At 43.4% G+C, this 23,020-nt stretch overlaps 1 long non-coding RNA gene across 6 annotated transcripts; it reads left to right on the top strand.

Moving 5' to 3' along the window:
* Window positions 1-10,085: 10,085 nt before the first annotated feature.
* LOC136495256 (uncharacterized) lies at window positions 10,086-13,284 on the top strand. Of its 6 annotated transcripts, none has more exons than XR_010768955.1 (8): window positions 10,086-10,342; window positions 10,542-10,620; window positions 10,713-10,797; window positions 10,885-11,212; window positions 11,735-11,771; window positions 11,894-12,021; window positions 12,132-12,329; window positions 12,667-13,284. It is a non-coding gene; the product is annotated as an uncharacterized lncRNA (long non-coding RNA). The 6 variants fall into 6 exon arrangements; XR_010768957.1 differs by having other exon boundaries at window positions 10,546-10,620; XR_010768951.1 differs by having other exon boundaries at window positions 10,086-10,310.
* The last annotated feature ends 9,736 nt before the right edge of the window (window positions 13,285-23,020 follow it).

Below are 23,020 nucleotides of genomic sequence, written 5' to 3' on the forward strand. Positions count from 1 at the left end.
ATTTGCAAAAAGAAGCATTTTTAGCATTTCATGACCCTTTTTAAAGCATTATTGTCAAGTTAATTGTTATTAACCTGTCGACTAGATTTGCACCTATACTAGAGCAAACATGTGATTAAGCAGATAATGATAACCAATTATCATTAAACAACTTCCATACTGTCATATTCATTATAACTGTCCAAGTGTTCTATAAACATTTACTACGATGAAGTCACTCAAGTCAAGTGCTCACTGTCCAGGAGCGATGGCGATTCAAATCGATTCCTAACCAGCTGGTGATTTATTCCTTACACAAACCTCACTCACCCGCTAAAGTGAGATATTGATCACCGAGTCAACTATCCAGGAATCTCGAGTTTGCCAGGAACCACATGTACCCGAGGGCCGACCGACTGCACTTTGGTCTTATCATCTCGCCCCCGTGTCCTACCACACCTGCTCCGGCACAGTGCGCTGCGGGCAATCTACTCGGCCCGAATAATCTCCCAGCTTCACGGTCGGAAGGTACTTTATCCGGCCAGCTAAATGTAAGGCATGCGTTCAATATGACTCGAGGCCCAACAACGGTCGGTCCTTAATCGACACAGACGGAAAGCACTACAGTCCAAAACTCTGCAAGTCTCCGTCCGGTCTCAACTTCATTTAACACTTAGTTATACCATGACTTCATAGTCATCCAAGCAGATCCAGGTAACCACCTATAGCTCGCAGGTGACAGGAAATCACCCGACTTCTACCGGTCTAAGCCAGCTAAGCATTGACTCGACTGCGGATACCAGGGTAACAAGGATATAGTATAACAAAGGTAAACAAGGTATAATGCAGCAACGGTTGCAAACAACTCCTGAATGTAATGTATCAATTAAAGTAAAGCATTGAATTAATAATTGCAAACCGGGAGAAAATGCTCCGGGGCTTGCCTCTCTCGAAGGAGCTCGGACGGTGATCGGGGCACTCCGGAAGTTCCTCAACGTCCTCCTCGTCGGCTTCGGGCACTTCCTACGGCTGCACCTCGAACTGCTCCTTGGGCTCCTCGGGTATGACGACTGGGTTCTCGGTTTGTGATCCTGTATGATGCAATGTGTGTAAGTGCTTATGCAATCGGTGCATCGGATGAGATGAATACAATGGATATGTTTGAATGCAAGGTAGTCAACATCATCCAAGAAAATATACTACAAGCACATGTCATCTACTGCATTCTCTTCTACTACTAATATGTTAAGTCAACACATTTTATTAAATGCTTCAAAGATACACCAAAGCTTTACTAATTTCTTAATCCCACAAAAAGCAACACTTAATTAAAACCCTAATTAATAATAGGTTTGAATAGCAACCTCTATTTTTCTTGCTTAGAAAAATCTTAGAAAATTACTACAGTATAGTACTACCCTAAGTAGTCTACTATCAGATTTTCATGGTATTTGAATGAGTGGATTAGCCTACACAAAAATAACAAGCTATGGCATGATTATGAACATAAAAATACTTTGAACTGTGAAAAGTGTCAAACAACAGAGTTAGTATTTTTCCTAGGTTCTTCATAGCATACAATGACTGTATAAAAATTATCACATGCATGTTTTATACAAAGTTTGCTCTCTAGCTAAAATAACAAAAATCAGCCATTAAAGGTACTTGAACTACACCTCAAGATTTTCCCACAGCACATGCATGAAACATATTTTTTCTAGGAAGTACATTACATAAAAAGATTAACAAACTTAGAATCATATTTTTCTGAAGCCTATAGATTTTTCTACACATTTTTCAAGTTATCAGCAATATACATGATTAAATAAAGTTCTACAGAAAAGTATCTCAAAAATGACATGCAATAATTTTCCCAAGTAGATCTGATGATAAGGAACCTAGACAAATTTATTTCAACAGATTTAGAGCAACTTTGAGTATCCAAACATTTTTCAAACCATTTCTATTTTCAAATAATAAAGAATAATTGAAAACAAATCATCCTATTGCTACTGGGCCAGCCCGCTGGAATCAGCTGGCCCACGGCCACATTTGGCCTACGCGGCCCGAGCGAAGGGAAGGGTGAGGCGGCCTGGCAGGGCGTCGGCCCATGGCCTCTCGGCCTGGCTCGGCCGAGGCGAATGCCACGCCGGCGCTGCGACGTCGCGGCGGCGCGGCTCGGCCAACGAGACCGGCGGCCATTGCCGGCCGTGACAGGGCGAACTAGCGGGAGCATGAGGTTCGCGCGAAGCGGGCGAAGGTGGGAAGGTAGCTAGGCAGGGTGGAGAAGAGAAGGAAGGTGCCTTCCATGGCGGCCGAGCACGGCGGCGCCATGGCCGACGGTGGCGGAGCTTGAGACGGCGCTACCTGGGCTCAGCAGGCGGCACAGGCGCGAGCACAATGTGCCGGAGAGCGAGGCGGAACTACGAGCGCACGATCGCTGGCCGAGGTGGAGGAGACGCGGCGGATTTTGCCGGCGGGTGCGGTGGCGCGGCGAGGGGGAGAGTGAGGGCGCTTGGTGCTTGCGGAGAGGAGAGGCAGCGCGGGAGTGAGCCAGCGAGCGCACCGGCTCCAGCAGAAGTAGGCGGGCGCGTGGGCGCGGGCGCAGGCCGGCTGCGACGCGCGGCGGCGTCGACGGCGCATGGCCGCCACGCGGCGGGCGAGCTCTGCCGCGGTCGGGCGCGGCGCGGCGCGTCAGCGGGCAGGTGAGCGCGGAGGCAGGCCAGGCGCAGCGCTGGGCTGGGCTGGGCCAAGGCGAGGCGCGTGGCGCGGCGGGAGGCTGGCTGGGCCGGCTTTGGCCGTGGGCCGAAAACGAGGCGGCGGCCTGAGAAAAATCCTTTTCCATTTATATTTTCTAGAAATTTTTAAATGCCAGCTTTCAAATATTATTTTGAGCAAGAAAATGACATCTTTTGAAAATGTACCAAAAATAAAAGTTGATTAGAATTTAATTCTCTACAACTTTGCTTTTATGACCAAAGCCAAATTCTTTCTAGATTTTGAATTATAAAATCAAAGTCCATGTTTAACAAAAAACCCTAATTTTTGGGAAATTACTTTGGAAGCAAAATTTTGAATTAATTTGAATACAAACCTTGCTCCAAAAATTGAACTAAATAATCCTAGATGATTTACAATAGTAGCCAAACATGTTTTACTAACCTAGCAAGCAAAGTCAGGGCAAAACAATTCTAACAAAGATATGCAACATTCAGGTTTCACAACATGTTTCATATGTTTCGAAGCAGTGTTTCAGTTGTTATTTACATGGTTAGGCATGTATGATTAGGATACTTGATGATGCATGATATGTATGACTTACAGTGCCTAAATGCAGGCATAACACCGGGGTGTTACAAGCCCGCCACGATGGTCGGGTGACGAAATGGGGATTCCATTTTTTTGAGTTAATTACGGGCAGTGGAGATGAGTGGTTGGTTGCCTGGGTTGGTCCACAGGCCCAACAATCATGCATTCGCGCGGGTGGAGACAGACGGACGCCCTATCCGTAGCATTATCGTTTTTTAATGGGTCGTATCATGAAGTGTGAGAGATCAGTCATGAGAGACTGTATTATTCTGTCTAAAGGCCTCTTTGGTTGGGCTGTCCCTAGCTCTGGCTCCCTCCCTGTAGCGCAGTGTAGCGCGGAGCAGGGGGAGCCACGGAAACACAGCTGCGCCTGCTCGTCTCTTGTGCTGAGGAGTCGGAGCCCCTTTGGCAGCTACAGCTGGCACAGTGCAGCGAGAGCTGGAGTCGCTGGGCAAGGAGCCTGCCAAAGACTGCCTAAATTCTAAAAGTGTATATGCAACCATGTGATATTTTTATAATAACACTGAAACAAAGATTAATCTCATTTACCATGCACTCGCTCAACTAGTTTAGTACGAAAAATCTGCTGGACCCATGATGTTGCTAGCATGAAGCTTGTGTGGGATATGAAGTCCAAACTGGACTTCCAACCTCACACATGCTTTCAGCATTATTGTCATCAACACATGTTTCGCATGGATGCTGCTACAACAAAGCTGACGCGGTATCCCGACCCGGTGTGAACATTTCGTATCGGAATATACATCAAATTGACGCCGAATTTCATCTAGTATATTCTCTAGATACATAGCATTATTGGAAAACACCACACAATCACCAATAGTAGTGACTTTCATATACAGCGGACACCGCTTTCGCTACTAAAACAACATGGCAGTACTGTTCTGGTTTGACATCTTCAACCACTAGTTTGACATTAGAGACGCGCGGCAGTTGAGGTGCTCTACTGCTCTGGTGGCTGTTGCATTTCATTTTTCAAGAAGAAAACTTGAGTCCACAGGGAAATTGGAACATGATCAGATGTGGAGAAAGTGGAATTTAGATATCAAATCGGACTATCGTTTAGGGCAAAAATATGGCAGTACGAAGCGCTATCTGTTATTTTGGTGTCAGGCAGCAAAAATATGGCACAAAGGCCAATGCTTACTCAAATAGAGAATATACTACAGTCGAATAAGCTAGAGCATCTGAGCATGAGACGCAATTGTGCTATTAGATTTCCAAATAATATTGTGCACAGCTAAATAAAACTACTCTATAATAGATTTTAGTTGTCCCAAATTCAATAGTTCTAAATTTGACCAAGTTTACATAGTAAAGTTGTAACATCCGCATCAAAGAGATAAATTATGAAAATGCATATTATAATATATCGAATGAAGCTCATCTGATATAGTAAATATTGTTACTCTTTTCATAATCTTGGTCAAACATAGGATGCACTTGTATAAAATCGATTTTTGCTGAGACTTACAATTTTTTTCACTGGCGGTTCATAATGTATAAGTGCTAGGAAATGAAACTGTGGGCCATGGCTATGAGCCGCTAGTGTAAATTTATCTTTACCGGTGGTTTTCTTAAGTCCACTACCGGTAGAAATTTTGTATTTACATTGATGGTTTTCATCACCTACCGTCAGTGTAAATCCGATTTGTATAGGTGGTATCCTTAGAAAACTGTTACAGTAGATCGATTTACAATGGCGGCTTCCTTAAGAAAACCGTTAGTGTGAATATATTACACCCCTGCTGCACATACATATTCAGCCTGTTCGTTTCGGCTGAATTAGTTTATAATCCATGGCTGAAATTACTGCTGGCTGGTTTAGTGTGAGAGAAAAACACTGTTCAAGTCATGGATTATAAGCCAGATAAGAGCGAATAAGCCGAAACAAACAGGCTAATTATCGTGTGTGGCTGCCTAGTGCAGGCCTTCTCAGAATTTTTTTTGCTATTTTTTTAGCTTGATTTGAAATTTCTGGAAAATCATTTACGCTCGATCCTTAAGGAAACCGTCAACGTAGGCGGTTTCCTTAATCGTCAATGTAAATATTTACATTGGCGATTCTTTATACTTGCGATTGCTAAAAAAGCCTGTATAGATATGAAAAATACTGCTAGTAATTTTTTTTTTCTATACTAGTGATGGCTTGATTTAGGACAACTAATAAAAATCTATTATATTTCAAAATGGACGGTTAGAGAGCAATCTGTCATTCTTTCTCTGCAAAAATGGTGTTGTGTTCGTGATGCTGACCTCCTGTCGCTGTTTTAGCACTTGGATCATTAAGCATGTTCACTTGTGAAAGGTCCTAATATAGCTAGAGAGGGACAAATAGTCTATTTAAAAATTTACAAATCAACTAGAACAATTTGATTAGTATGACAAATAGCGAAAAGCAAACTTCCTCTAGCTCTACAAGGGCTGCAAGCCACCTATCCAACAATTCTAGTTGTCATGATGAAAGGTCCTTGTATGGTTTTGGTAATTGAGTGACAATTTAGGTGGACTAATTGTGTTTATGTAAGATACACAGGTAATTAGTCCACATGTACATATGTGTGAGCAACATATGCCATGAAGGTGAAAATGGCTTGGAGATGTTGCAAAGCTCACACATGTGATGATGAAGAAGCTCATTACAAATGAGACATGACATTGAGTCTTGTGATCAAGGTAGAGAAGATCAAGATAAGACTTGGCTTGATGGACTGGTTGCAAGCGTGAAGGGCAAGTCGGAGGCTTTGGAGCGATGGACCGCGTGGCGGTGAAGCTTGAGCAAGACTTGGCGCCGATGGATGAAGGCAACGGTGAAAAGCAAGTGAAGTCAAGATCGATGAACCAATATGATCACGTGATGATATGAAGTGGATCATATCATTATTGATCATGTTGGTGCATGTGTTGCATCGACATTGGAGGAGATGGAATGGAATGCGCAAGGCAAAGGTATAACCTAGGGCATTTCATTTCACCGATCATAGATGTGTAGAGAATTTGATGACCGAATTTAGGATAGATGACCGTACTATCAAGAGGGACAAACTTATTTGCATATCGGTCATCTAGTGCCACTTGAGTGATCTAACTTTGCATCGTCACTAGGATTGAGTGGCGTGGCAAGTTGAGTGGTTAATCCTTTGGTAAATGATTGTGAAAATGATAACACACATACACATGGTGGTGTACACTTGGTGGTGTTGGTACATTTACAAAGGAGATGAAATTGGAGTTGATATGGATCAACTCGGTGATGAAACAGAGGTGAGAAAGGTCCCATAGAGTGGACCAGACTCTGGTCACGCAAGTCACTAGTGGCAGTCAGCGGGCTGGCGTCGGTCATCGACCGGACGCTGGCACTGGAAGTGACTAGACGCTGGCCGTATGCATCCGGTCAGGGTGACGTGTGGTGATGTAGGCAGGGCTGAGAAACTAGAAGTGACCGAACGTTGGCGCTGCGTCTGATCACGATCGACCGGACGCGTCCGGTCATGTTGGTACCTTACTGGAAACGACTGGACACTGGGGTTGCTGCGTCCGGTCAGTTCAAGCTGCTGCATCCGGTCGACAGATGATCATTGAGATCGGGCGATCAGCATTTGAAGAAGGAAACACGTGGCGTGCATCGCACGACCGGACACTGGGGTCCAGAGTCCGGTCGATCGGACCGGAGCATCCGGTCGTCCCGAGTTTTGCCCAGTGAAGAGGAAATGGCTAGTTTAGCCCATGGGACTATAAATAGAAGGTGGCCTCGGCCATGGCTGGTGCTGAGCACCTCGGGGACTTTGTGTCCATGCTTGTGAGTGCTTGGGAGCCCTCCATATCACATATACTTGATAGTGATCATTCGATTATGTGAGAGAGCGATTCTAGTGCGACTGCATCGTGAGGTTGCATTGAGTGGCACTAGGTGATCGAGTTGCAAGCCGGTGGTGCTTGTTACTCTTGGAGGTTGCCACCTTGAAAGGACCTAGGATGCCACCTAGAGGGGGGTGAATAGGCGTTTCTGAAAATTAACACCTTTAAATGCGGAAAGTACTGCTGGCTGGTTTGGTGTGAGAGAAAAACACTGTTCAAGTCATGGATTATAAGCCAGATACGAGCGAATAAGCCGAAACAAGCAGGCTGATTATCGTGTGCGGCTGCCTAGTGCAGGCCTTCTCGGAATTTTTTTTGCTATTTTTTTGAGCTTGATTTGAAATTTCTGGAAAATCATTTACGCTCGATCCTTAAGGAAACTGTCAACGTAGATCGACTTACATAGGCGGTTTCCTTAATCGTCAGTGTAAATATTTACATTGGCGATTCTTTATACTTGCGATTGCTAAAAAAGCCTGTAGAGATATGAAAAATACTGCTAGTAAATTTTTTTCTATACTAGTGATGGCTTGATTTAGGACAACTAATAAAAATCTATTATATTTCAAAACGAAGGGTTAGAGAGCAATCTGTCATTCTTCTCTGCAGAAATGGTGTTGTGTTCCTGATGCTGACCTCCTGTCGTTGTTTTAGCCACCTTGGACTAGGATCATTCAGCATGTTCACTCGTGAAAGGTCCTAATATGGCTAGAGGGGGTGAATAACCTATTTAAAAATCTACAAACCAACTAGAACAATTTGATTAGTATGACAAATAGCGAAAAACAAACTTCCTCTAGCTCTACAAGGGTTGCAAGCCACCTATTCAACAATTCTAGTTGTTATGATCACTAGACACACAATCTATTAGGTCACTACTCACTAAGAGCTTTTACAATTGCAATGGTAATATACGCATATTTTAAGGGTATGTTTCAAGTGTTTCAGGTGTTTTAGACGTTTGTTTCAAACGTTTCATCCGGATGTTTCAAAAGTTGATCTGGTGTTGCACATGTTGCAATGGCTATACTCGCGTGTTTCATGTGTTTCATCTGTTTTTAGACGTATGATGCAAATGTTTTATCGAGATATTTTAAAAGTAGATCTTGTGTTGCAATCCACTGTCCACCTGCTGCTGCTGGTGCGCCGTCGTGGTTCACGTGCCAACGTCTGAGGTCTGTAGACACCTCCATAGCGCACATCCACAAGGAGGGCAGGTGGGGCGCGAGGCGTGGTTCCGTCGTGCGGAAGCAATATGGGCGCGGGGTGTGGTTCTACCATGCAGGGCGCGCGCCGCGGTTCCGAACTCTGGTACTGGTTGGGAATGGGACGGAGCGTGTGGGATGCGATACGGGAACGGGGCGCGGGAGCTGCGTTCGGACGCGGGCGTGGGGATGGACGTCCGGACGCTAGCCTTACCTATAAATTAATTTTATTCCTAATCAAAGCTATATACATCAACAATTTAGTGATGGGAGTATTTATTTATAGGAAAGAATCTAGAATTCCAAGAAGAATAGTATTATATTTATTTATTTATAGAAAAGTTTAGAGTTCAAAGAGCTATAATATTACATTTATTATTTATTTTTGATGTTTATATAGAAAAAAACAAGAGAAAGAAAAGAAATCGTGGGTAGGCAGACTAGCGTTTCCATGGTTTTTTTTTGCCTCTTATCTAAGTACAACTGTAGTATCTGTTCGGATACAGACATACACCACCACACACACGCACACCTCACACACACACGGTATACAAACAGACCTACAGCTATACCTAGACAACGAATGCAGCTGAGAGATACTCGAATATCAGCCGACTCCGAGCGTGGCGGGCATGTCACTTGACCATTGTGGCATATCTACGAGAGAATCACCTGGAGAAATTGGGAAAAAACCCCGATGGGTATCATGCGCCGAGCAGCGCTCGAACGCACGACCGACGGCTTCCGCAGCTGGAAGACCGACCGACCGAGCTACGGCTCGTTCCCATGGTTGGCTAAACGTGTGGTTAACATACACGAAAGCCGAATATTTTATGGTAGAAATACGTAAACGGTAGCCGAGTGGATGTTTTAGTTGGACGAAAGATTTTCTTTATTAATATTAATATTAATAGGTATAGATAAGGCAAGGTCATCGTGTGGAAATGCCCAGCAGCTCCTACTTGGTCTATGTCAGAAAAGATGCATGCATGTCACCACATTACAAAGCTACTGAGACTTAAGTGGCAGCCGTTGGTAATCATTGGGTGGCACGGGCGGTGCTGAGTTGCAAAGCTCGACTTGGTGCCTGGCCAGTCATCTTCCTCGATGATTTTCTCTCAGTTTTGAAACACAACTTGTCAAACCGTGTTAGCCTTACTAAGGTTTGAAGCTGGTGTATTACTCTACAAACTTAATTGAAGCACTCAACTCCCAAACTACGTACTTCACAATATCTAATTTAATAAACTTTGATCAAAATCATGGATCCCTTTTTCATGTTTAGAGTTAGTTAGATTTGGTTAACCGGAAGATCGCTATCGTTGATCGAAGGTGTAGACTTATGACAGATGACATATCGCATTACCTTAGGTCTAGTCTTATGACAAATGACATACCGCATTATCTTTAGTAATTTAGCTCTAAACTTATTAAAAAATTATATACAAATTTAATTTTTAAATCAAGCCCTGAATACCATCTCAATATTTTAGTATTTTTTTGGCTAAAATTAAAAATACACAAGACCTGCTGTTGGGTCAGATCCAGACAGCATGCTCCAGTCCAGTCCAGACCCAGGGGTAACTGAGAGAGGTTGGGCTGGCTGTTTGGGACCTTCTTGGACTTTCCACGGCCCAGAAAAAATAACGGAGCCCGATGGTCTTTGTCGTGAAATGGGATGGACGGACCTGAGCAATCTAGTACGTAGTCCAAACCCACGTTCTCGTCCCCCGCGCGAAGGGGCTGGCCGCAGCTCCGCTGCGGCGGGCTGGAGGCCGCTCGCGCCCGTGGCGGAGGTGCAGGACGGCGTTGAGGAGGAAGGCTTCTCAAAGGATCTGATGAACCATGGCAACCTACCTTTCAGCGTTGACAGCGCCCAGCTCGCAGGTCTCTTCGTGCAGGCCGGCTCGGCGGCTCCGTCCAGATGGTCGAGGTGAGGTGTGTGTACGCCTCCACCTCCATAGTTGGGGGTACGATTGCTTTGTGTCTTCACTGCAATTGCAGGGGCAAGTTGGTCTTTATCTGTGCGAATTGCTATGCATGGTTCGGTTGAGGCATTGAGTCTTTGTGATTCCAGTTTATTATCATGCACACAAGGCGTTTGTTGAAATACTATTACCAGGTGGAATTGTGATATAGTACACTTGATTTCTTGATCCATTCTTTAAGTTAGGGAGCAACAACTGTGGATCAAATTGTGAGCATAACCCCTGCTGAAGGTTACATCTACATCCCTATTACTGAACAGGTCCACTATACTAAGCTAATTAATATTACACTAATGCAATTGATCTCTATTGGTCCTTTTTTTTATTGAGATCCATTTTGAAAATTATGCAGCAAATTATGGTCAATGACGTGATACCAGCTCCTAACACATAATTGGAGTACTCCCTAGAGGTCCCATTAGAAAATTTATAAATAGGTAAAACATGTTCTTTTCCTTCCTTTCTCTTTGTGTTTAAATGCACAAGTAAGAACATGCTTAATCATGTCTGCCCCTGTTTCATAGGCGTACCCAGCTTGCCTTGGGAACAGTGGTGCCTTGTCGCCTAGGCACTGCTTAGTCGTCCAGGCGGACCCAGCACTGACCTGGACGCCTAGTCGCCTTTGAAACCATGATGTCTGTGGTATCCTCTGATTACGTTAAGACGTTGAGTAATGTCAGCGCTTTTCAGATTGTATGTGGATATTTTTATCCAATTCCATGTTGTGTTGCTGAAACATGAACTTCATACTTATCTTTTGCACATTCAATTGTTTTCCTTGGGACATTCTCAATAATCCGCCAAGAAAATCTAGCTTCCATCCAGCAAGATCCCCTCCGGGTCGCAGGCAAGGTCAGTGAGACCCACTCTCCCAGTCCGTGCTGTTTTACTAGAAAAACCCTATGGAAATATCTTTAGCCGTGGTTATTTAATTAATTCAAGACAAATCACAGGCATGGAAGTTTGGCTAGAATAGCTACCTTTTGAACTTATCTTTACCCCCTAAATTGATTTAATGTAACCCAACTTCCATCCCCTTCCTTTTGAACTTCTTTAACCAATTTTGAAGAACCACAAGTTAATTTTGCTCCTAGCAATTGAATCGTGATATAATTTTAGTAAAAACAGCTCTGCCTTTGTTCCTTGCTTAGATGCAAATAATTTATATGTGTCACATTAACTTTCATTCATTTGATCCAGCTCATGACCTGTTAAATGTTTTATGAACCTATTGTTATGAAATGGTTTTTACTTTTGCATATAGTATGGGGCTTTAGTTGTGGGTGTTTCATTAACTACAAATCAACGTTGATGCACAATGTTTGTAAGATGCTATCTTAGTGTTATCATCTGATGATCATGTTTTTGATACAGGTTTGCCTAAAGGTGCAAAATTTGATCCATCTCACTGGTTTGTCACTGACTCACTGGCCTTTTTTCAAACAGATATTTCACTGTCTCATGGAACACTTTTGGCTTTGATACTCCACTTTTTGTTTCGCAATCTTCTTAAATTGATTCTATCCATTTCAGGTGTTAGAAATTGGAAGTGTATCACACTTCTTCCACATAATATTTAAGGTCTCTAATACAACACTGGGATAAGAATGTGTTGAAAGCTAAACACTGACATCTTGCTGATGTCCATTGGCACAAGAAAGGCAAGACAAAACCAGTCATAGTAACCTTTGATGATCTTACGCAGCAGTTTGACTGCATTTTTGTTGTCCACTTATTTCATATCCGTTGGGGTTGTTTCTCCTTTTTCTAGGTTGATCTTTTCTTTCGTTGGGATCCAGTGGAAACAAACGAGCTGGAAGTAGTGGAGGCTCCTGTTGCTCCAGACTATGCTGCAACTGCTGATTATGGTGCTCCCTCCGCTGATAACTGGGGAGCTGAGTAGTTGAGAGGTTGCACCTGCTGACCTCCCTGGCGCACCTGTTTGTGCTGCATGGAGTTGCTGCTCCAGGTGAGCTTTTCTTTCTGTATCTTATTTATGCTTAATTCAATTATTACTGAATTTATTTGAACGAGTGATGCATTTATTTCCATAGTTTATGCTATGTTGATTCATTCTAGCTATCATAGCAATCAACTGTGTACAACTTTCCTGTTAAAATAGCACTTTAGCCCTTTCTTTGTGCCCTATACCTATCCTTTTTTGCCCCCAACTGGGCATAGCTCACTATATGTTGTGATCATACTTATGGTCAAAGGGTTGATTGTTTTATTGTTGCACTTGAAATTCATAAGCTCTTCAGATGTTGTAACGATGAATTAAGCTTTTTTGTTCATTCTAAGTGCAGCTCCTGCAGATGCTGATCGGTGGGATCCGGGCTGACACTGGTTGAGAAGAAGGCAGTGCCGCACACCCACCGACTGTCAATGCTTTCCGCATGGATCATCACTCATCAACAACAGAGGAGAAGCTGAGCTTGTTGACGTGATGTTTGTGTCGGTAATTCTTTTTTTTAAGTAGCTCTATCTATGTTGCATCAGGGTGCAATGTTAAATGCGAGGCAGTTTTTGAGGTCGACATAGCTGGGCACTACCAGTTCAACTCTTTGCTGCCACCTTTCATCGTTAGCCATTCTGCAAGCGGATTATGATCAGTGCATATCGTCGTAGTTTTGGTGGTTAGGGAGAATGTAGCTGGAAGCACTGGCCTGGAGTCCTTCAAAGATTACTGCAGTTTTCTGTTCCACTGTCTTGTGTTCCTTTACCTCTCTGGGTCAGATCTTCTGATGCCCGTCTGTAGGTAGCATGATGTCTGCTTGTTCCTCGGACTGACTGTTGGAGAGCTATAGCGAGCCACATGCTGCTGTCTTTGCGAACTACTTTTCCTGCTCATTGATTTCCTTGTGGTCGTCGCAATCTTGTCCATTGTTTTGTGTAGTTCCTGCTACTTGCTAGGACACAAGCAATTTAGTGCCTCGCCCTGCCCTACTTTTGGTGTGGACGTGTGTGCTATTCATGCTCTTGTCTGATCGATCTGGTCTTCAGGATGGCTGCATCTCCGTTTAAATCCTGTACCATCTGAATCTGAAACCGTGATACTAGCTAGACGGCTGATCGATACCCTTCGCCCGTTGTTGAGTTTTTCTACATCGAACTATGTTGGCTCTTTTAGTTAATATATATACAATAATGACCTTGAAGATCCACTCGTACAAACATTGACATATAGAAACCCGTCATATTTGCAAGCACCTGAGGTTTTCTGATCAGAATCATTATAGATAGATAGATGTAATTCCAGGTGTTTTCTATAATTAACTTGCTAAATTAATAAATTTAGCGAGTTAACAAAATAAGTAGCGATTGTCTACAAAAGAATACAATTATGGTATCCGTACCGGTCAATTGAGTTCAAGTTTTACTAATTTTATAATAAATAGTATTAACATTTATGTCTTTAAATAAATTTATTGTGAAAATATATTCTATAACTAATCTAATGACACTTATTTTGTATCATGAATGTTTGTACTTTTTTATATAAATTTAGTCAAACTTCAGGTTGTTTGACTCCTTGAAATCCAAAAATTGTATTCTTTTATGGACAGAGGTAGTATTAGCTTTCTAAATGATTTTGCATTGGAAACCACGAACTATTTCTAACTAACTTAAATCTCTTTTAATAGTTTCTTTGTCTCTTCCCACTTTCTCACCTAGCACCTTTTATTTTCTTAATTTACTTATGCATCCAATTTAGTCTGATCTCACGAGAAAAACACCGGATAAGAAGCGAATACAGAGTTCATCTCAACTGCGGATACTTATGAGTTAGAGGATATTTGACAACTTTTTATTTTTAAGAAGCTCTTTTATCAAACCGTGGGAGATGACTTTTTTTTTTGTTGCTAAAAATCAAAATGCGGAGTTGTTTTATAAAAATCCCGGAGATACTCTAAACTGATCGCGTCCCAAGTGAACGTACCTGGAAGATGAGTTGGTCAGGTCACAAGCGACCAATGCAAACGGTTGGAATATTGAATATTATGTTCCGATTTGCCAGCGTTTGAGAGTGAGCTGCAAGTTGAAACAGCTTTTTTTATTCCTCAACTCTTGAAGTACAAGATGTATAGTATCTGAACTCACGTAACAACTCGTACCACCACACACACACATCTCCTGACGGGCACATTACGCTAACCATTATGACGCATGCACATGTGAGGCTATCTAAAAATATTAGGAAAAACTTCGGTGGGGAATGTGAGTCGAGAAAGCCTCCAACTCAAGACCGGCCGCTCTACCACTCGAGGCCAGTGCCAACCGAGCTAAAGCTCGTTCCCAAGTTGAAACAGCTTAAAGGAGGACATGGGAGCATGGCTTCAGAAGCCGCATGTGCATGAACCAAAAAAAAAACGCTGTAAGCATTCAGCATTATTGCTTAAGCAACAGTTACCCGATAGCGTAAAGGGGAAATCAAATAGCTTTCTCTCTCTCCCTCTCTTTTTCAGGGAAAAAAGCGAAAGAGTCTGCTATAACAGTTTTGACAAGAAAAGCTTAGGGCCGTTAATAACAACGGGTTGGTTTGAAACCATGGCTAGCTAGTTAATAGACTCTTGATTTGACCTTAATGTTTATTTCAAAGGTTGGCCTGGAAATTAAAACATTTCGAGGTCGGTCGTTCGTACAGCGCTTGCAATTTCGATCGACTTGGACAGGCGATCTGAACTGAACTCGGAAAAGCAAGGAGAGCTAGAGTTATTCCGGCCGTGTGATTATACCGTTCCGTTGTCACTTCATCGATCAAACAGTAGTTCGGTGCAACTGTCTGGTTGTGCAAGCTGCTCATTAATTAATACAACATCCAAAATCTTAAGGCTGGGCTTATTAAATCAGGTCTTCGAGGTGTCAAAAGGTCAAATTTCAATGTGAAGAATATGGTGATTTAACTTATTTTGTATTTTTGTTGGTCGCCATTCTTTTCATTATTACCTATCCCAGTACGATTTTGATGTTGACATTTTACTTACGGGAGATGCTAGCGTCCGGACGCAGCTCCCACCTAACCTATAATGTTATCGGATTTGACTCATCAACAGAAAACGGTATTTGATTCCACCCGTCAATAGAAAACAATTGCTACACGCTGCACGCACAGGGGGGACCGCCCGTGCCCGTGCCTGCGCTCTGCTACGCACGGGGGACTGCTCGCGTCCGTACCCTGCTGCACGGACAGGGGGGGACTGTCCGCGCCCCTGCCGCCATCCCCCTCCACTTCCCGCGCCCGCTGTTGCGCCACGCCGCGCCGCGCTCCGTCCCTCCGCTTCCCACGCGCATGTACGGCACCCCAGCAGCCGCAGCAAGCGCTGCAGTAAGTGGGTCCCATTGCAACATTGCAACATCCGATCTACTTTTACAACATTCAGATGAAACACTTGCAACATACGTCCGAAAATAGTTGAAACACTTGCAACAAACATCTGAAACACCAAAAAAACACATGTGTAACCGTTGCAAAATATATGCAACATCCAGATGAAACACTTGAAACATATGTTTGAAGCAACTGAAAACACTTGAAACATACGCTTGCAACATGCATGTATATGCAACATTCATATCTACTTTTGCAACATCCAGATGAAACACTTGCAACATACGCCCGAAACAGATGAAACAGTTAGAACATACAGTTGAAACATATGTGTATAACCATTACAACATGTGCAACATCTTGATCTACTTTTGTAACACAAATATAAAACACTTGCAACAGACATCTGAAACATATGTTTGCAATATGCGCTTTCAGCGCAATATCTTCTTGCTGCATAGGAATGGAGGCTCGTCGGCGCATGGAGTCAACCAGTGGAGAGCTCGTGGTGGCGCGGAGCTCGCCGCTCCAGTGGAAAGGGAGCACACGGTGCGGCAGTCGTGGAGAGGGAGAGGCGAAGGTAGCAGCTTCTGGTGTGAGCTGACACCGGAAACGGGCGAAACCTGGCAGGCAACCGGCCGCTAGGGTTGGGGTAGACTGGGCGGCGCGATGGAGCCGCTGCGATGGGGCGGATGTCGTGGTGCAGGCAGGGCACACGGTGGAGGCGGAGTGGGGAAGGTGGGCGACGCGATGGAGCAGCCGGATGCCGGTGGAGTTAGTTGTGCAGGCAGGATGCGGCGGTGGAGCGGATGCGTGGCCAGGATGCGATGGTGGAGCCCGCCGCGATGGTCGGGTGACGAAATGGGGATTCCATTTTTTGAGTTAATTACGGGCGGTGGAGATGAGTGGCTGGTTGCCTGGGCTGGTCCACAGGGCCAACAATCATGCATTCGCGCGGACGGAGACAGACGGACGCCCCATCCGTAGCATTATCGTTTTTTTAATGGGTCGTATCATGAAGTGTGGGAGATCAGTCACGAGAGACTGTATTATTCTGTCTAGAGCCTCTTTGGTTGGGCTCTCCTTGACTCCGGCTCCCTCCCTGTAGCGCACTGTAGCGCGAAGCAGGGGGAGCCACGGAAACACAGCTGCGCGTGCTCGTCTTTGTTCGGAGCCCTTTATTGGCAGCTACAGCTGGCACAGTGCAGCAAGAGCTGGAGTCGCTGGGCAAGGAGCCTGCCAAAGACTGCCTAAATTCTAAAAGTGTATATGCAACCATGTGATATTTTTATAATAACACTGAAACAAAGATTAATCTCATTTACCATGCACTCGCTCAACTCGTTTAGTACGAAAAAGCTGCTGGATGCCTGGATTTCGTTGCCAAAAAGGACCCATCATGTTGCTAGCATGAAGCTTGTGTGGGATATGAAGTCCAAACTGGACTTCCAACCTTACACATGTTTTCAGCATTATTGTCATCAACACATGTTTCGCATGGATGCTGCTACAACATCCCGAATTTCATCAAGTATATTCTCTAGATACATAGCATTATTGGAAAACACCACACAATCACCAATAGTAGTGACTTTCATATACAGCGGACACCGCTTTCGCTACTAAAACAATATGGCAGTACTGTTCTGGTTTGACATCTTCAACCACTAGTTTGACATTAGAGACGCGCGGCAGTTGAGGTGCTCTACTGCTCTGGTGGCTGTTGCATTTCATTTTTCAAGAAGAAAACTTGAGTCCACAGGGAAATTGGAACATGATCAGATGTGGAGAAAGTGGAATTTAGATATCAAATCGGACTATCGTTTAGGGCAAAAATATGGCAGTACGAAGCGCTATCTGTTATTTTGGTGTCAGGCAGCAAAAATATGGCACAAAGGCCAATGCTTACTCAAATAGAGAATATACTACAGTCGAATAAGCTAGAGCATCTGAGCATGAGACGCAATTGTGCTATTAGATTTCCAAATAATATTGTGCACAGCTAAATAAAACTACTCTATAATAGATTTTAGTTGTCCCAAATTCAATAGTTCTAAATTTGACCAAGTTTACATAGTAAAGTTGTAACATCCGCATCAAAGAGATAAATTATGAAAATGCATATTATAATATATCGAATGAAGCTCATCTGATATAGTAAATATTGTTACTCTTTTCATAATCTTGGTCAAACATAGGATGCACTTGTATAAAATCGATTTTTGCTGAGACTTACAATTTTTTTCACTGGCGGTTCATAATGTATAAGTGCTAGGAAATGAAACTGTGGGCCATGGCTATGAGCCGCTAGTGTAAATTTATCTTTACCGGTGGTTTTCTTAAGTCCACTACCGGTAGAAATTTTGTATTTACATTGATGGTTTTCATCACCTACCGTCAGTGTAAATCCGATTTGTATAGGTGGTATCCTTAGAAAACTGTTACAGTAGATCGATTTACAATGGCGGCTTCCTTAAGAAAACCGTTAGTGTGAATATATTACACCCCTGCTGCACATACATATTCAGCCTGTTCGTTTCGGCTGAATTAGTTTATAATCCATGGCTGAAATTACTGCTGGCTGGTTTAGTGTGAGAGAAAAACACTGTTCAAGTCATGGATTATAAGCCAGATAAGAGCGAATAAGCCGAAACAAACAGGCTAATTATCGTGTGTGGCTGCCTAGTGCAGGCCTTCTCAGAATTTTTTTTGCTATTTTTTTAGCTTGATTTGAAATTTCTGGAAAATCATTTACGCTCGATCCTTAAGGAAACCGTCAACGTAGGCGGTTTCCTTAATCGTCAATGTAAATATTTACATTGGCGATTCTTTATACTTGCGATTGCTAAAAAAGCCTGTATAGATATGAAAAATACTGCTAGTAATTTTTTTTTTCTATACTAGTGATGGCTTGATTTAGGACAACTAATAAAAATCTATTATATTTCAAAATGGACGGTTAGAGAGCAATCTGTCATTCTTTCTCTGCAAAAATGGTGTTGTGTTCGTGATGCTGACCTCCTGTCGCTGTTTTAGCACTTGGATCATTAAGCATGTTCACTTGTGAAAGGTCCTAATATAGCTAGAGAGGGACAAATAGTCTATTTAAAAATTTACAAATCAACTAGAACAATTTGATTAGTATGACAAATAGCGAAAAGCAAACTTCCTCTAGCTCTACAAGGGCTGCAAGCCACCTATCCAACAATTCTAGTTGTCATGATGAAAGGTCCTTGTATGGTTTTGGTAATTGAGTGACAATTTAGGTGGACTAATTGTGTTTATGTAAGATACACAGGTAATTAGTCCACATGTACATATGTGTGAGCAACATATGCCATGAAGGTGAAAATGGCTTGGAGATGTTGCAAAGCTCACACATGTGATGATGAAGAAGCTCATTACAAATGAGACATGACATTGAGTCTTGTGATCAAGGTAGAGAAGATCAAGATAAGACTTGGCTTGATGGACTGGTTGCAAGCGTGAAGGGCAAGTCGGAGGCTTTGGAGCGATGGACCGCGTGGCGGTGAAGCTTGAGCAAGACTTGGCGCCGATGGATGAAGGCAACGGTGAAAAGCAAGTGAAGTCAAGATCGATGAACCAATATGATCACGTGATGATATGAAGTGGATCATATCATTATTGATCATGTTGGTGCATGTGTTGCATCGACATTGGAGGAGATGGAATGGAATGCGCAAGGCAAAGGTATAACCTAGGGCATTTCATTTCACCGATCATAGATGTGTAGAGAATTTGATGACCGAATTTAGGATAGATGACCGTACTATCAAGAGGGACAAACTTATTTGCATATCGGTCATCTAGTGCCACTTGAGTGATCTAACTTTGCATCGTCACTAGGATTGAGTGGCGTGGCAAGTTGAGTGGTTAATCCTTTGGTAAATGATTGTGAAAATGATAACACACATACACATGGTGGTGTACACTTGGTGGTGTTGGTACATTTACAAAGGAGATGAAATTGGAGTTGATATGGATCAACTCGGTGATGAAACAGAGGTGAGAAAGGTCCCATAGAGTGGACCAGACTCTGGTCACGCAAGTCACTAGTGGCAGTCAGCGGGCTGGCGTCGGTCATCGACCGGACGCTGGCACTGGAAGTGACTAGACGCTGGCCGTATGCATCCGGTCAGGGTGACGTGTGGTGATGTAGGCAGGGCTGAGAAACTAGAAGTGACCGAACGTTGGCGCTGCGTCTGATCACGATCGACCGGACGCGTCCGGTCATGTTGGTACCTTACTGGAAACGACTGGACACTGGGGTTGCTGCGTCCGGTCAGTTCAAGCTGCTGCATCCGGTCGACAGATGATCATTGAGATCGGGCGATCAGCATTTGAAGAAGGAAACACGTGGCGTGCATCGCACGACCGGACACTGGGGTCCAGAGTCCGGTCGATCGGACCGGAGCATCCGGTCGTCCCGAGTTTTGCCCAGTGAAGAGGAAATGGCTAGTTTAGCCCATGGGACTATAAATAGAAGGTGGCCTCGGCCATGGCTGGTGCTGAGCACCTCGGGGACTTTGTGTCCATGCTTGTGAGTGCTTGGGAGCCCTCCATATCACATATACTTGATAGTGATCATTCGATTATGTGAGAGAGCGATTCTAGTGCGACTGCATCGTGAGGTTGCATTGAGTGGCACTAGGTGATCGAGTTGCAAGCCGGTGGTGCTTGTTACTCTTGGAGGTTGCCACCTTGAAAGGACCTAGGATGCCACCTAGAGGGGGGTGAATAGGCGTTTCTGAAAATTAACACCTTTAAATGCGGAAAGTACTGCTGGCTGGTTTGGTGTGAGAGAAAAACACTGTTCAAGTCATGGATTATAAGCCAGATACGAGCGAATAAGCCGAAACAAGCAGGCTGATTATCGTGTGCGGCTGCCTAGTGCAGGCCTTCTCGGAATTTTTTTTGCTATTTTTTTGAGCTTGATTTGAAATTTCTGGAAAATCATTTACGCTCGATCCTTAAGGAAACTGTCAACGTAGATCGACTTACATAGGCGGTTTCCTTAATCGTCAGTGTAAATATTTACATTGGCGATTCTTTATACTTGCGATTGCTAAAAAAGCCTGTAGAGATATGAAAAATACTGCTAGTAAATTTTTTTCTATACTAGTGATGGCTTGATTTAGGACAACTAATAAAAATCTATTATATTTCAAAACGAAGGGTTAGAGAGCAATCTGTCATTCTTCTCTGCAGAAATGGTGTTGTGTTCCTGATGCTGACCTCCTGTCGTTGTTTTAGCCACCTTGGACTAGGATCATTCAGCATGTTCACTCGTGAAAGGTCCTAATATGGCTAGAGGGGGTGAATAACCTATTTAAAAATCTACAAACCAACTAGAACAATTTGATTAGTATGACAAATAGCGAAAAACAAACTTCCTCTAGCTCTACAAGGGTTGCAAGCCACCTATTCAACAATTCTAGTTGTTATGATCACTAGACACACAATCTATTAGGTCACTACTCACTAAGAGCTTTTACAATTGCAATGGTAATATACGCATATTTTAAGGGTATGTTTCAAGTGTTTCAGGTGTTTTAGACGTTTGTTTCAAACGTTTCATCCGGATGTTTCAAAAGTTGATCTGGTGTTGCACATGTTGCAATGGCTATACTCGCGTGTTTCATGTGTTTCATCTGTTTTTAGACGTATGATGCAAATGTTTTATCGAGATATTTTAAAAGTAGATCTTGTGTTGCAATCCACTGTCCACCTGCTGCTGCTGGTGCGCCGTCGTGGTTCACGTGCCAACGTCTGAGGTCTGTAGACACCTCCATAGCGCACATCCACAAGGAGGGCAGGTGGGGCGCGAGGCGTGGTTCCGTCGTGCGGAAGCAATATGGGCGCGGGGTGTGGTTCTACCATGCAGGGCGCGCGCCGCGGTTCCGAACTCTGGTACTGGTTGGGAATGGGACGGAGCGTGTGGGATGCGATACGGGAACGGGGCGCGGGAGCTGCGTTCGGACGCGGGCGTGGGGATGGACGTCCGGACGCTAGCCTTACCTATAAATTAATTTTATTCCTAATCAAAGCTATATACATCAACAATTTAGTGATGGGAGTATTTATTTATAGGAAAGAATCTAGAATTCCAAGAAGAATAGTATTATATTTATTTATTTATAGAAAAGTTTAGAGTTCAAAGAGCTATAATATTACATTTATTATTTATTTTTGATGTTTATATAGAAAAAAACAAGAGAAAGAAAAGAAATCGTGGGTAGGCAGACTAGCGTTTCCATGGTTTTTTTTTGCCTCTTATCTAAGTACAACTGTAGTATCTGTTCGGATACAGACATACACCACCACACACACGCACACCTCACACACACACGGTATACAAACAGACCTACAGCTATACCTAGACAACGAATGCAGCTGAGAGATACTCGAATATCAGCCGACTCCGAGCGTGGCGGGCATGTCACTTGACCATTGTGGCATATCTACGAGAGAATCACCTGGAGAAATTGGGAAAAAACCCCGATGGGTATCATGCGCCGAGCAGCGCTCGAACGCACGACCGACGGCTTCCGCAGCTGGAAGACCGACCGACCGAGCTACGGCTCGTTCCCATGGTTGGCTAAACGTGTGGTTAACATACACGAAAGCCGAATATTTTATGGTAGAAATACGTAAACGGTAGCCGAGTGGATGTTTTAGTTGGACGAAAGATTTTCTTTATTAATATTAATATTAATAGGTATAGATAAGGCAAGGTCATCGTGTGGAAATGCCCAGCAGCTCCTACTTGGTCTATGTCAGAAAAGATGCATGCATGTCACCACATTACAAAGCTACTGAGACTTAAGTGGCAGCCGTTGGTAATCATTGGGTGGCACGGGCGGTGCTGAGTTGCAAAGCTCGACTTGGTGCCTGGCCAGTCATCTTCCTCGATGATTTTCTCTCAGTTTTGAAACACAACTTGTCAAACCGTGTTAGCCTTACTAAGGTTTGAAGCTGGTGTATTACTCTACAAACTTAATTGAAGCACTCAACTCCCAAACTACGTACTTCACAATATCTAATTTAATAAACTTTGATCAAAATCATGGATCCCTTTTTCATGTTTAGAGTTAGTTAGATTTGGTTAACCGGAAGATCGCTATCGTTGATCGAAGGTGTAGACTTATGACAGATGACATATCGCATTACCTTAGGTCTAGTCTTATGACAAATGACATACCGCATTATCTTTAGTAATTTAGCTCTAAACTTATTAAAAAATTATATACAAATTTAATTTTTAAATCAAGCCCTGAATACCATCTCAATATTTTAGTATTTTTTTGGCT

This window comes from Miscanthus floridulus, chromosome 1, assembly GCF_019320115.1.
Source record: "Miscanthus floridulus cultivar M001 chromosome 1, ASM1932011v1, whole genome shotgun sequence".
Taxonomy (NCBI): Eukaryota; Viridiplantae; Streptophyta; class Magnoliopsida; order Poales; family Poaceae; genus Miscanthus; species Miscanthus floridulus.